Raw genomic sequence first — 12,453 nt, forward strand, 5'->3', positions numbered from 1 at the left:
AACAGAGAGAATATTCAACACATTTATAATCAGAATAGTTTTCATAAATAATTTCAAATAACTTATTTATTTTATCCTTGTCATGATGACAGTAAATAATATTTGACTAGATATTTTTCAAGACATTTCAATACAGCTTAAAGTGACATTTAAATGCTTAACTAGGTTAATTAGATTAACTAGGCAGTTAAGGATAATTAGGCAAGTTCTTCTATAATGATGGTTTGTTCTGTAGAGATTTAAAGAAATAAATAAATAGCTTAAAGGGGCTAATAATTTTGGCTTTTATTCTAGCCGAAATAAAACAAGATTTTCTGCAGAAGAAAAAATATTATTCAATTCAATTCAGCTTTATTTGTATAGCGCTTTTACAATGTAGATTGTGTCAAAGCAGCTTCACATAAATGGTCATAGTAACTGGAACAGTGTGGTTCAGTAACTGGAACAGTGTGGTTCAGGTTTTAGTGTTTAAGTTCAGTTCAGTTCAGTTTAGCTCAGTTCAGTGTGATTTAATCATTACTGAGAGTTCAAACACTGAAGAGCAAATTCATCGATGCGTAGCTCTACCAATCCTGAACCATGCGAGGCAGTGGCGACAGCCGAGAGGGAAAAAAATCTTCACCTGATGGGAGTGAAGACAAAAAAACCTTGAGGGAACCAGACTCAGTTGGGCACGACCATTTTAATTTCTCCGCTGGCCAAAAGTCTTGTGCAGAACTTCATCCGTCGTGGTTTAGGCTGGAAGATAGCCTCAATGAAGACTCATCTGTCCCTGGAGCGTCGCTGGAATCAGACTCATGTTCTCCACTCCCCACGACCATCAGCGCAGCAGCAGCTCAGGATATGGCCTGGTCCCGGATATGGAATCCTTGGGATCATCACGTCGCTGGTCTTGGATCCAATCAGTGACTCCGCCTAATCTGAGGACCTCGGGATGAGTATCCCCAGGTGAAAATAGAGAATAAAGAAAATAATTAGCGTAGCTGCTGTTCATAGTGTATATAAGCAAGATGCAGAAGCCTGTGTGGAACCCGCTAGGTGATGCATTGAGTGTATGCTTTACTAAACAGATAGGTCTTTAATCTAGTTTTGAACTGGGAGAGTGTGTCTGAGCCTCGGACATTATCAGGAAGGCTATTCCAGAGTGTAGGAGCCATGAAAGAGAAGGCTCGACCTCCTTTACTTGATTTTGCTATTCTAGGTACTACCAGAAGCCCTGAATTTTGAGATCTTAGAGAGCGAGTTGGTTTGTAGCGAGACAGAAGGTTGGTTAGATAAACAGGAGCTAGATTATTTAGAGCTTTATAGTTGAGAAGTAATATTTTAAATTCAATACGAAATTCAATACGAAATTATCAAACATATTGTGAAAATTTCTTTCCTCTGTTAAACATAATTTGGGAAATATTTAAAAAAGAAGAAAATTCAAAGAGGGGCTAATAATACTGACTTCAACTTTGCTCCACATAGCATAAACTGCTGCATCATATTGTATGCCAATGTAATATGCACATGTGTGACAGTGGATCACAAAACTAAGTGTCAAGTAATATAATTTTTGCAAATTGAGATTCATATATTAAAACACAACAAACAAAAACAAACTGATAAGAATAATTAATAAGCTTTCTATTGATGTATAATTTGGACCATATTTGGTAGAGATACAACTATGAAAATCTGTAATCTGAGGTTTCAGAAATGTAAATATTAAGAAAATCTTCTTTAAAGTTATCCAAATTTCATTTTTAGCAAAGCATTTTATTAATTGATTTATGGAACAAAATTTACAAAACATGTAAACATTACCTGGAAGATAATATTTACTTTAATTTCTAATGATTTGTTTTATACAATGTATTTTTGTCTACTTTTTGTCTTTCGGATGAGACGTTAAACCGAGGTCCTGACTCTCTGTGGTCTTTAAAAATCCCATTGCACTTCTCATAAAGAGTAGGGATGTAACCCCGGTGTTCTGGCCAAATTCTGTCCATAACCATCATGACCTCTCAATCATCCCCATCCACTGAATTTGCTTTATCTCTGTCTCTCCACTTTACCTATAGCTGGTGTGTGGTGAAGCACTGGTGCTGTTGTCCTGTCGCTGCCGTCGCATCATCCAAGTGGATGCTGCACACTGGTGGTGGTGTGGAGAGACCCCCCTTATGATTGTGAAGCGCTTTGGGTGTATGGCCATACACAATAAATGCGCTATATAAATACACATTACATTACATGTACATTATTACCATTATATAGTTTTGGGATCCAGGGTTTACAAAGTTTATATATATATATATATATAAACCATTTCATGTATTTGTTTATATACTGTAGCTAATATTTCTTAATATGTGATATAATGTATTATATAATTTGTTATTATTATATATTTATGACAAAAAAAATTATTATTTTATCACCAAAAATAAAATTAAAGTAGGTGAGAGGTTATTTTGGCCATAATCGCCGTTGTTTGTAGCGTCGCTGCTCTAAATGGGTTAGAATGTGTTTTTAAATGTATGACCGCAGTTTGTGAATACGCCACCAGGTGACACAAAGGGATGGGACGCGAACTGACAGAAATAGCCAACATTAGATGTGAATACTCTGCCACTTGTAAATAAAGATACAGAAACAAAGCATTTTAATTCCTTCATTAATCATTAAAAAGACATCTAGGCTACAATATTTAAAGGAATAAAGAATAACAAATAACCTTTGGGGTGAAGTGCTTTAAAACAAGTCCGCTATATGCTTCAGCACCAAAACACGAGTTGCCGTGATACTGTGTTGGTTTGTTAAATAAAATAATAATCTAGCCTAAATAAAATTAAAGTGAAATATTTAGTTTCAGGGAAGCCTATATTAACTGAAAGAAGGGTATTTCTGGTCACAGTTTGACACAGAGGAGTTGACAAACCATGCAGCGCTGATGCTGATCGCCTCTGTGCTGCCTGGAGCAGCGTCATAAACTTAACAAATAGGCTATTGATGACTTAATGTAGGCTACAACCAACAAACCAACCTTTTCCCATTCGGAAAACTACAGTTATTAATAGTTCTTATATAATATACATTTATAAATAGCCTACGTTGCCTAATCTACGAATCAAACAAATACAAGGTTTTCTTGATGTTTGCATAACATTAACTTCACACAAAACTGAGCCTTTCATTTTACAGCTATTAAAACATGTATGCAAATTAATGCAATATTATATGTACTCAACAAAATTGTTAGATGTTATGTAGTAGCCTATACTTCACATAAAGTCAACATATGAGCCTTAAGGCTCGTTGTCATTGTCTTTTATTACACGCAGCATGCGCATGAACCTCTAGTTTGACAGAGGAAATAAGTTGTAATCATAATTAAGACATGGGCCCTATCATACACCCGGCGCAAGGCGCAACGCAATTGTTGTTTGCTAGTTTTAGCTCAGCGCAAGAGTTGGATTGACGTTTTATGCCACACTGTTTAAATAGCAAATGCATTTGCGCTCATTTGTGTGCCCATAGGCGTTCTGGTCTAAAAATGGAGGTGTGTTGAGGTGCATTGCAGGTGCATTGCTATTTTGAAAAACTTTTATAGATTGTTCAAAAGACCAGAACAAACCCGGTCTATTGTCCAGCGCAAAGCGTTTTAGATGTGCACCTCGCTTACACACTGCTTAATACACATAAAATGTAGAGCAATACGCAAACATCTTTACATATGAAAAAGAATAAGGAGGCTTATCTCTCATTCTCAGGCTGTAGATGCTCAGTTTAACTGTTTTCTTGCTAGTGAAATGCTCAGTTTTTCCAGTTACACTTACTTTACGTCATATAAATAGCAAATGCGCTATGCTGCGACGCAACTGGCTCTTAAAGGGAATGGGAGATGAGACTCTGATTGGTTTATTCTCAAAACACACCTATAGCTCATTAAGAAAATAAGCTCAACCCTTTTAGACCAAGCGCCACGGCGCAAAGCGGATTTTTCCATCCATATGTTAGCAAAAGTGGATTCTAACACGCCCATAATGCGTTTGCGCCCTGCGCTGTGCACTTTGCGCATAGATCGTCAAAATGAAGCCGATAATCTTTAAACTAATGACGTCTATTAAAAATGTTGACAGAGGTTTTGTAATATAATACTTACTGCAGAGCATTAATTAAATGCATATTTTCCGTGAAGCAATCTATTTGAGGTAGCCTAATATTTTTAATTGACGGAAGAAGAAAAAAAAACATGATTGGACAAATCGGTTCTTAAAAAGGATTCAGTCAGTGTACATGCATATTGCGTCTACATTGTTAAATACAGTTCATTATTATATTCTCTCTCTATATATACATGTCATGAGATATGTTTCTTATAATAATTATTAATTATTCATTTATAAATTTTTTTGATAAATTTCTTAAATATTTGCCAATGGTCAGATTATCAGACATTTGCATAAGTAAATCCATCTATGTGTGTCTATGTATATACCTTGTATACAGTATATTTCTGCACTGTAAAACCCAACAGTCAACTTTATCAAATAAAATGAGTGTAGTTAACTCAAAATTTACTGAAAGTTAATTCTACTCATTTGAAAAGAGTTTTGAACAATATCTTGTTTGAAGAAATAATAATTCATTCATTCATTCATTCGTTCAATTTCCTTCAACTTAATACCTTTAATTATTAAGAGTCGCCACAGCGGAATGAACCGCCAAGTTATCCAGCAAATATTTTACACAGCGGTGTCCCTTCCAACCAAAACACAGAACTGGGAATCACCCATACACTCGCATTCACACACATACACTATGGCAGATTTAGTTTATTCAGTTCATGTATACCACATGTTTGGACTGTAGGAGAAACAAGAGCACCTGGAGAAAACGCACATGAACACGGGGAGAACATGCAAACTCCACACAGAAACGTCAACTGACCTGGGCGGGGATCAAAGCAGCGAATTTATCGCTGTGAGGTGACAGTGCTACCTACTGAGCCTCAGTGTCGCCAATAATAATCCATTTACAGCATTTTCTATATAAAGGAAAAAATAATAATTTGCCATTTTATACAACCGTTTCTCTTAGCCTGCGTATTACTCAGCGTGCCCAATAAAGGGAAGCAACTACCAAACAAATCTGTTGCATCTATGTCAGTGTGTTTTTTTTGGGCTCCCTCTCTATCAAACAGAACTAAAAAAAAAACTGATGACATGTGGAGTGCTGTGACCTTCACACCCCTGTTGCAGAACACAAACGCTCTCAGCCTACATGTCCTGAACGACACTGTCTTTCCAGGTGCACACAGCCCACACCACCCACCGCTCTCTGGACCATTTCAGCCCATCTCTTCCTCCCCTGTGGCCTCCCTCCCTCTCTCACCCACTGACCCACTGGCGGAAAGCGTGGGCACGGTGCGTCCAAGAGTCCGCTTTTAGAATGCCAGATGGCTATTTTCTTCCCCGAGCACTCTAAAAAAGGACAGCCTTACATAAAACTACCACTGCTTAGAATGCTGGTCCTGGGGAGATCTAAAGGAAGCATACAAAAGCTTCATTGCTCCTGTCAGTTAGTCTTTTATAAATGATTTGACGATTAAAAATAATTCATTAAAATAAACTGGAATATTGAAAAGCAACAAATCCACTTGATTAGATTTTGTGTTTTGCTCAGACTACTTATTTTTAATGAGCTGAATTGACACAGTTCTTGCGTTTTTGGGGGGAACAACTTACTTGTTTTATGTTCAATCCACTTAAATATGTGAAAACAACTTAAATTGTTAATGTAATGTAATGTGTATTTATATTGTGCATTTATTTTGTATGGCCATACACCCAAAGCGCTTCACAATCATGAGGGGGGTCTCTTCACACCACCACCAGTGTGCAGCATCCACTTGGATGATGCGACGGCAGCCACAGGACAACGGCGCCAGTGCGCTCACCACACACCAGCTATTGGTGCAGTGGAGAGACAGTAATAGAGCCAATTCGGTGGAAGGGGATGATTCAGAGGCCATGATAGTATGGGCCAATATGGGGACTTTAGCCAGGACACCGGGGTTACACCCCTGCTCTTTCACGAGAAGTGCCATGGTATTTTTAATGACCACAGAGAGTCAGGACTTCGGATTAACGTCTCATCCGAAAGACGGCGCCAACTGACAGTGTAGTGTCGCCTTCGCTTTTACTGGGGCATTAGGACTCACACAGACCTCAGGTTGAGCGCCCCCTGCTGAAAAAAAAGTTTATTAATTTATGTTGGAACAACATGATTTAATGATGTATATATACATTATTATTATTATTATTATTATTATTATTATTATGGCAGTTTAATACTATATTTCCATGATATCTTTGAATCCTTTAAATTAATTTCTTTTTTTTTTTTCTTTCTTCTTGACACTTTCTCATGAGTAATTGTTTATCATTCTGATGTAAAAGTTCATACCTGTCAACAATGGGATGTAAAAAAAAACAGGACAACAATTAGCTTAAAATGATAGTATACATAGCAAGCATTAGTTAATATTGACATTAGTTAATATTGTCAATAACAAAAGATTTAGCCTACACTGTAAAACCCAACAAGGTAAGGTGGCTCAAACCATTCATTCATTCATTCATTTTCTTTTGAACCCCGTTGTGGTCAATTTCAATCTGGGTATCAAGTCCGCCGATCTACATGTTGAGCTATTGGACAAATTGGTAACAGCTGGAAAGCCGTCCAAACGGAGGTAAGCATCAGCTGGAAAGCTCAATATGGAACGGCGTCATACAGCCTCATAGCGTTCGTTTTAAAGACGAAATGCAGCCATACAGCTTAGGCTACATAATTTGCGATCGCCATAAATGCATATAGGCTTATTCTGAAAATGTAGCACTACCCACATAGCAAAATTTCTCTGGCCCAGTTCTGTCCCACACAATCAGGTTTTGCTTGGCCCACATGCCGCAGTGAATTACAGTACATGACTGGACCAAATCTGGCTTCCAGACAAGGACCAAACACAGACCATATCTGGGCCAAGTCTCAGCCAAGTTAATAACTCATAACTGGGCCAGATAGGTTGGTGTGTCACGATTGCAATGAAATTGATAAACCCATGGAGTGATGCGCTTTAGGCACACTATGGGCACGCTTTTTCTCAAAGTGACCTGATTGGTAGAATTTTTTTTCTTTACTCAAAAATGATTTTAGTGTATTTTAAATGTGGGTCAAGACTGGCCAAACTCACATGGCCCACTTATCAAATTTTTAAATCTGGGCCAATACTACGTTTTACATCTGGCCCAAATCTTGTGTGCCGCCTTAAAAACGGTGCCACCTCTGCCAAACCCGGGCCATGTTTGGCCCACATGCTGTATGCCAGTGCCGGATGAATGCCTGCTGTGCCAGCTTTTTGCCAAATCTGGAATTCTTTGCTACTAGGGTATTTGAATCTATAAGCTAATGAAAGCATTTATTTACTTTAGTAACTGTTTGTGTACATTTAATGAAAATTAGTTGTGTTTAAAATAACACACAAGGACGGACATGTTTGCATATTATTAAGTGTGTTTGTTTAAACACACACCCAAATCCGAAAGTGTCCACTTTCGCTTCTCTTTAAATGGCGTGTACAGAAGCTGAACTGGCAACAGTTTATCATATGCAGTGCATCCATCAGTCAGCGCTAATATGTGCATTCACTGATTCAGGGATTGCAAGGGGGATGATTGCCGCACAGCTTTATTGGAAGCAAGTGCTTTCAAGCCAAAATAAAGCAAAGTTCTCATGAAAAGCTCTTGCAGTTATTTCACATTTGGCTCTGTTGATGGTTCATTCACTTTAAAGGGCCATGAAACCCCCTCGTTTCAGCAGGGTGTTTTCACACCTCTACTTTGGAAAAAGTCAGAAAAGTGGGCGTGTCCAGCTCTGTTTAGGGGGGAGTGTTGAAGTAACTAAATTGGGAGGTTGTGGGAGTGTCTATTTGGGCACGCGCAAGTTTCAGTCAAAATACACACAGGAGAATGTGATGGTGTTTAACCTACAGGGACTTCTGTAGTCGAATTATTTGCCAAATTATTAAATGTTGGACTTTAACTGCAGTTTGGCTCTTTCATTCAGGGAATTCATTCATGCCCCTCGCGACAAACAAGATATTTGATTCGAGGATCTGCTCTAAGCGTGTATTTTTCATGCAATGTTTAATACCGCACGGCGAATGAGAGAAAAAAACCCTCTGCATTTTCCGGAAACTTAAATGCACACGGCAGGTAGCGTCAAAAAGCCGCGTGTGTTATTCCGGTCACAAAATGCGGCAAAAATCCTACACGAGGTTAAAGTTTGGTTGTGGTGCTAACATGTTTTCACTCAGTGCAATAGTTAACTTAATTCGATACGAACAAACTGAATAAACAAAGAGCACTGGTCGCTCACTTACCAAATCTGTAGAGACAGGACAATCACCAGCAACTAGAGCCGCGTCTTTATGAAGAGAATACTACAAGCGAATCCAGATCTCAGGGTTTGCAGATGAGAACAGCACTCAGGTAAACAATAATCCTCCTTAGACACGTAAGTTATTGTTGTCGAGCGTCGCGTACACTGTTAATCCACACGTGATCCAGATGAGCTCTCACAGAGAGAAAATGAAAACGAAACTTAATGGCAGCAAACTATAAAAGCAACACTTCACGCTTGTTTTGCCAATACAATGGTGCGTCTCTGTGGCGTACACACGGTGACACTAATGAATATTAATGAAGTTTCACAATAGAGTGCGCTGATTGGTTTGAACCAAGCCTTACTCATGCATTAATGCAACACACTGTAAGACGTAATAAGACTCACTCTGGCACAGACGCCCAGTCTGCACGCTGGAATACAGGCTATTATGTCATGACCGTGACGCAGCTTCAAAAATTAGTTTCAAACAGGAAGTACGAATTTGCTTGAAATAACGCAAAAACAACCAATTTACACTTTTTAGTGAAATATAGGTGTCCTAATAGGGTTTTAAGCAGTGTGGGACACATATACGACTGTCAACAGCTCAAAAAATGTGTTTTGGTGTTTCATGACCCTTTAAAAATACTTTAAAAAAGGGAAAAATACTGAAACGGGATAATAGAGGGATACAATGGCAAAATACAGGAGAATCCTGGCAAAAACGGAAGGGTTGACAGGTATGGTGTACCATACATCTGCGCTGTAAAAAATGCTGGGTTCCACACAATTTCTTCATGTTGTCCCAACACAAATTGATTAAGTTAACTTCATTGTTTTTACAAGAACAATTAAGTTGTCCCCCAAAAAACTCATTGTTTTTGTCACAATCACCAACGATCTAATCTTACAGATCGCTGGTAAACACACAGATCGCATAGAACTACAAATCCACCATTATATGGACTATAGATCCAGTCATGCACCACACACACGCACCTGTTCTGGATTTCACTGATAGATGAACTGATTACAAGCGTTGTATACACAGCACACACGCGAACACCTCTGCTCTGCAGTTTTGTTATACTGTTTGTGAACATTATGATGCGCTTTCCTTGTCTTGCTGCCGGTTTTGACCCTTGCTTTGTTTTGTTTGTTTTACTGTTTATTATTGTCTACTTTTTGCCTTCTGACCTCTTGACTGTTATTAGTTTACGCATCTGGATTATCTGAATATACCCATTTGCCCCTGTGTTGATCATTCTCCTAATAAACCCTGCATTTGGATCTGCGCTTCCTTTGTCAGCGTCCCATCATATTAAAGTTTTAAAAATGTAGTCTAAACAAGCAGCAAAATTTTTTTTGATCATGTAAATTTATTAACTAAAAAAAAAGAATAATAATAAATCAATATTTCAAAAACATTTTGTGCAAATCATTTTTGTGAAGATATTCATATAAAATAAATTGTATAAAGAGCACTGACTCTAAAAAATGTTGTCACATAGATACTAGCATGTGACTTAATGACAGAAAAACATTAAATTTTCCCCTTATTTTTAACAACAAAGTCAAATGTCAGTGATTATTTATAGCAAAAACTGTGACATTCTGATGGTGCTATCTTGAACATTCATAGCAGTGTGATTTTGCTAAAGCGTGATGACATTGTTGATGACAGGAAATGACCATATCCTTTTGGAGAACCTGTGGGTTTGCATATCAGCATGCTGCTGGTTCGTAGGTTAACTAATAAAGCAATGTCAGCTTTAAAATAATGTGCAATTGTGATGTCTGAGTGCATACCACAAACGAGTCCTCTTTGCTAAATAGAAACTGTTGGAAAAATGAAGAAATGACATTGGAGTTTTCTGAATGATCTCTGAATGTTATGCACTGTACTGTTGAAATATTTAGTAAAATAATATTGGTCATTATTTTAAGGTAAATTTCTTGCTTGTAACAACCTATTAACCAAGCCCTTTAACTCAATAAACTACTATTTTGCTGCTTTCTATTAGTTAATAAGGTAGTAGTTGGTTGGGTTTAGGTATGGACTATGTGCACAGCTGGTATTTTTCAGCCAATGATGAACTTCTGGTTAAAGCTTTATGTCTATTTTTAATTTCATAAGGTTTCTTTTACAGCAGTGGTTCCCAACCATTTTTTTTTTTTTTGCCTGAGACCCCCCTTTTATTGTAAAGCCCCCCTCCACATTTAATGATATAACTGCTCACAGAAGTTTGCATTAATGATGACAAAAAAATGTTGTTTTCAAACAAACGGTATGTTTATTGCTATATCTAGATATGTTCATGCGCAAATAATAGCCTAATGTTTCCCAGCGATGGGTTGCAGCTGGATCTGCTGCGTAAAACACGTGCTGGATAAGTTGGTGGTTCATTCTGCTGTGGCGACCCCAGATTAATAAAGGAACTAAGCTGAAAAGAAAATGAATGAATGAACAATAGCCTAATGTAAAATATAAAAGCAAAACATCAGTAGGCCATCTGTAACTGAAAAAAGTAAGCCTTTGGCCTTTAAATTGACCCTATTTGAAATTCAATAACAAAAATATCAGTATTTACACTGGTGTATAAGGGAAAAAATTATATAGCCTATTACAATTTACTACTTGCATGTTATTTGTTATGCTCTATCAATCAGTTTGAGGATTGCTGCGAGTGCGAGGCGGATCAGTGAGACTCTGTCTTTTTTGTGGAGGACGGATTATAAATTAGGGCAGTGTAATGTAATGTAATGTAATGTAATGTAATGTAAATGTAATGTAATGTAAATGTAATGTAATGTAATGTAATGTGTATTTATATAGCGCATTTATTGTGTATGGCAATACACCCAAAGCGCTTCACAATCATGAGGGGGGGTCTCTTCACACCCCCACCAGTGTGCAGCATCCACTTGGATGATGCGACGGCTGCCACAGGACAACGGCGCCAGTGCGCTCACCACACACCAGCTATTGGTGGAGTGGAGAGACAGTTATAGAGCCAATTCAGTGGAGAGGGGATGATTGGGAGGCCATGATCGTAAGGGCCCATAGAGGGACTTTGGCCAGGACACCGGGGTTACACCCCTGCTCTTTCACGAGAAGTGCCATGGGATTTTTAATGACCCCAGAGAGTCAGGACCTCGGTTTAACGTCTCATCCGAAAGACGGCGCCCACTGACAGTTTTAGTGTCCCCTTCACTTTTACTGGGACATTAGGACTCACACAGACCACAGGTTGAGCGCCCCCTGCTGGCCTCACTAACACCACTTCCAACAGCAACCTAGTGTTCCCTAGTGGTCTCCCATCCAGGTACTGACCAGGCTCAGCCCTGCTTAGCTTCAGTGAGTAACCGGTCTTGGGCTGCAGGGTGACATGGCTGTGGCAGTGGTTCTCAACCGTTTTATCACCACGCACAGGTCAACGCTTGACAATTTTACTGCAGGGGTTTGGGGGTGTTTCGTAGGTTGCTATGCAACCATCAACCGTTTTCTCAGAGGATGACAAACTGACAAAACATTGCTGTCACTCTCTGATACAAGTTTCATTTATGGAGAAAAGTACATAAGACTGCAATGTTTGTGTGTTCTGTGTTTGTCTGACAAAATTACCAAATCTTACCGAAATGTGAATATTCCATGCAAGCTTAAGCTAATCGGTCAGTTCTTGTCACGTGACTTACGATGCGCTCGTGGCTCGGGGTTCATTGGTGCAAGTGCGTCACGCTCCTTGTGCAATCAAGCCGTGCACCTCCATTGGAAACAACAAACTTGTGCAGACTCTAGAAATACGCGATATGCTAACGCCCTCTAAAAGCCTGCCATCATTTGCGATCTCCATCAGTTGATCTTCTTGCACAGCAATGGTGGATTCACCTGATTTGTTGACAAGTGGGTTGCGGATCTCTTCCTTGGTAGTTCACTGGTCGTTCACTGGGCCTTTTCCTCTACGCAAAGAAATATTCCAAAGATGTCTGTTTCTTGTCCCACTAACATCACTTCCGGCA

At 38.7% G+C, this 12,453-nt stretch overlaps 1 long non-coding RNA gene across 1 annotated transcript; it reads right to left on the reverse strand.

Moving 5' to 3' along the window:
* Positions 1-336: 336 nt before the first annotated feature.
* Positions 337-5,155, reverse strand: LOC141378445 (uncharacterized). Its single transcript, XR_012393090.1, has 3 exons — positions 5,128-5,155; positions 4,936-5,032; positions 337-2,211 (listed from the first exon to the last, which is right to left on the reverse strand). It is a non-coding gene; the product is annotated as an uncharacterized lncRNA (long non-coding RNA).
* Between the last annotated feature and the right edge of the window lie 7,298 nt (positions 5,156-12,453).

Source organism: Danio rerio, chromosome 17 (genome assembly GCF_049306965.1).
Source record: "Danio rerio strain Tuebingen ecotype United States chromosome 17, GRCz12tu, whole genome shotgun sequence".
Classification (NCBI taxonomy): Eukaryota; Metazoa; Chordata; class Actinopteri; order Cypriniformes; family Danionidae; genus Danio; species Danio rerio.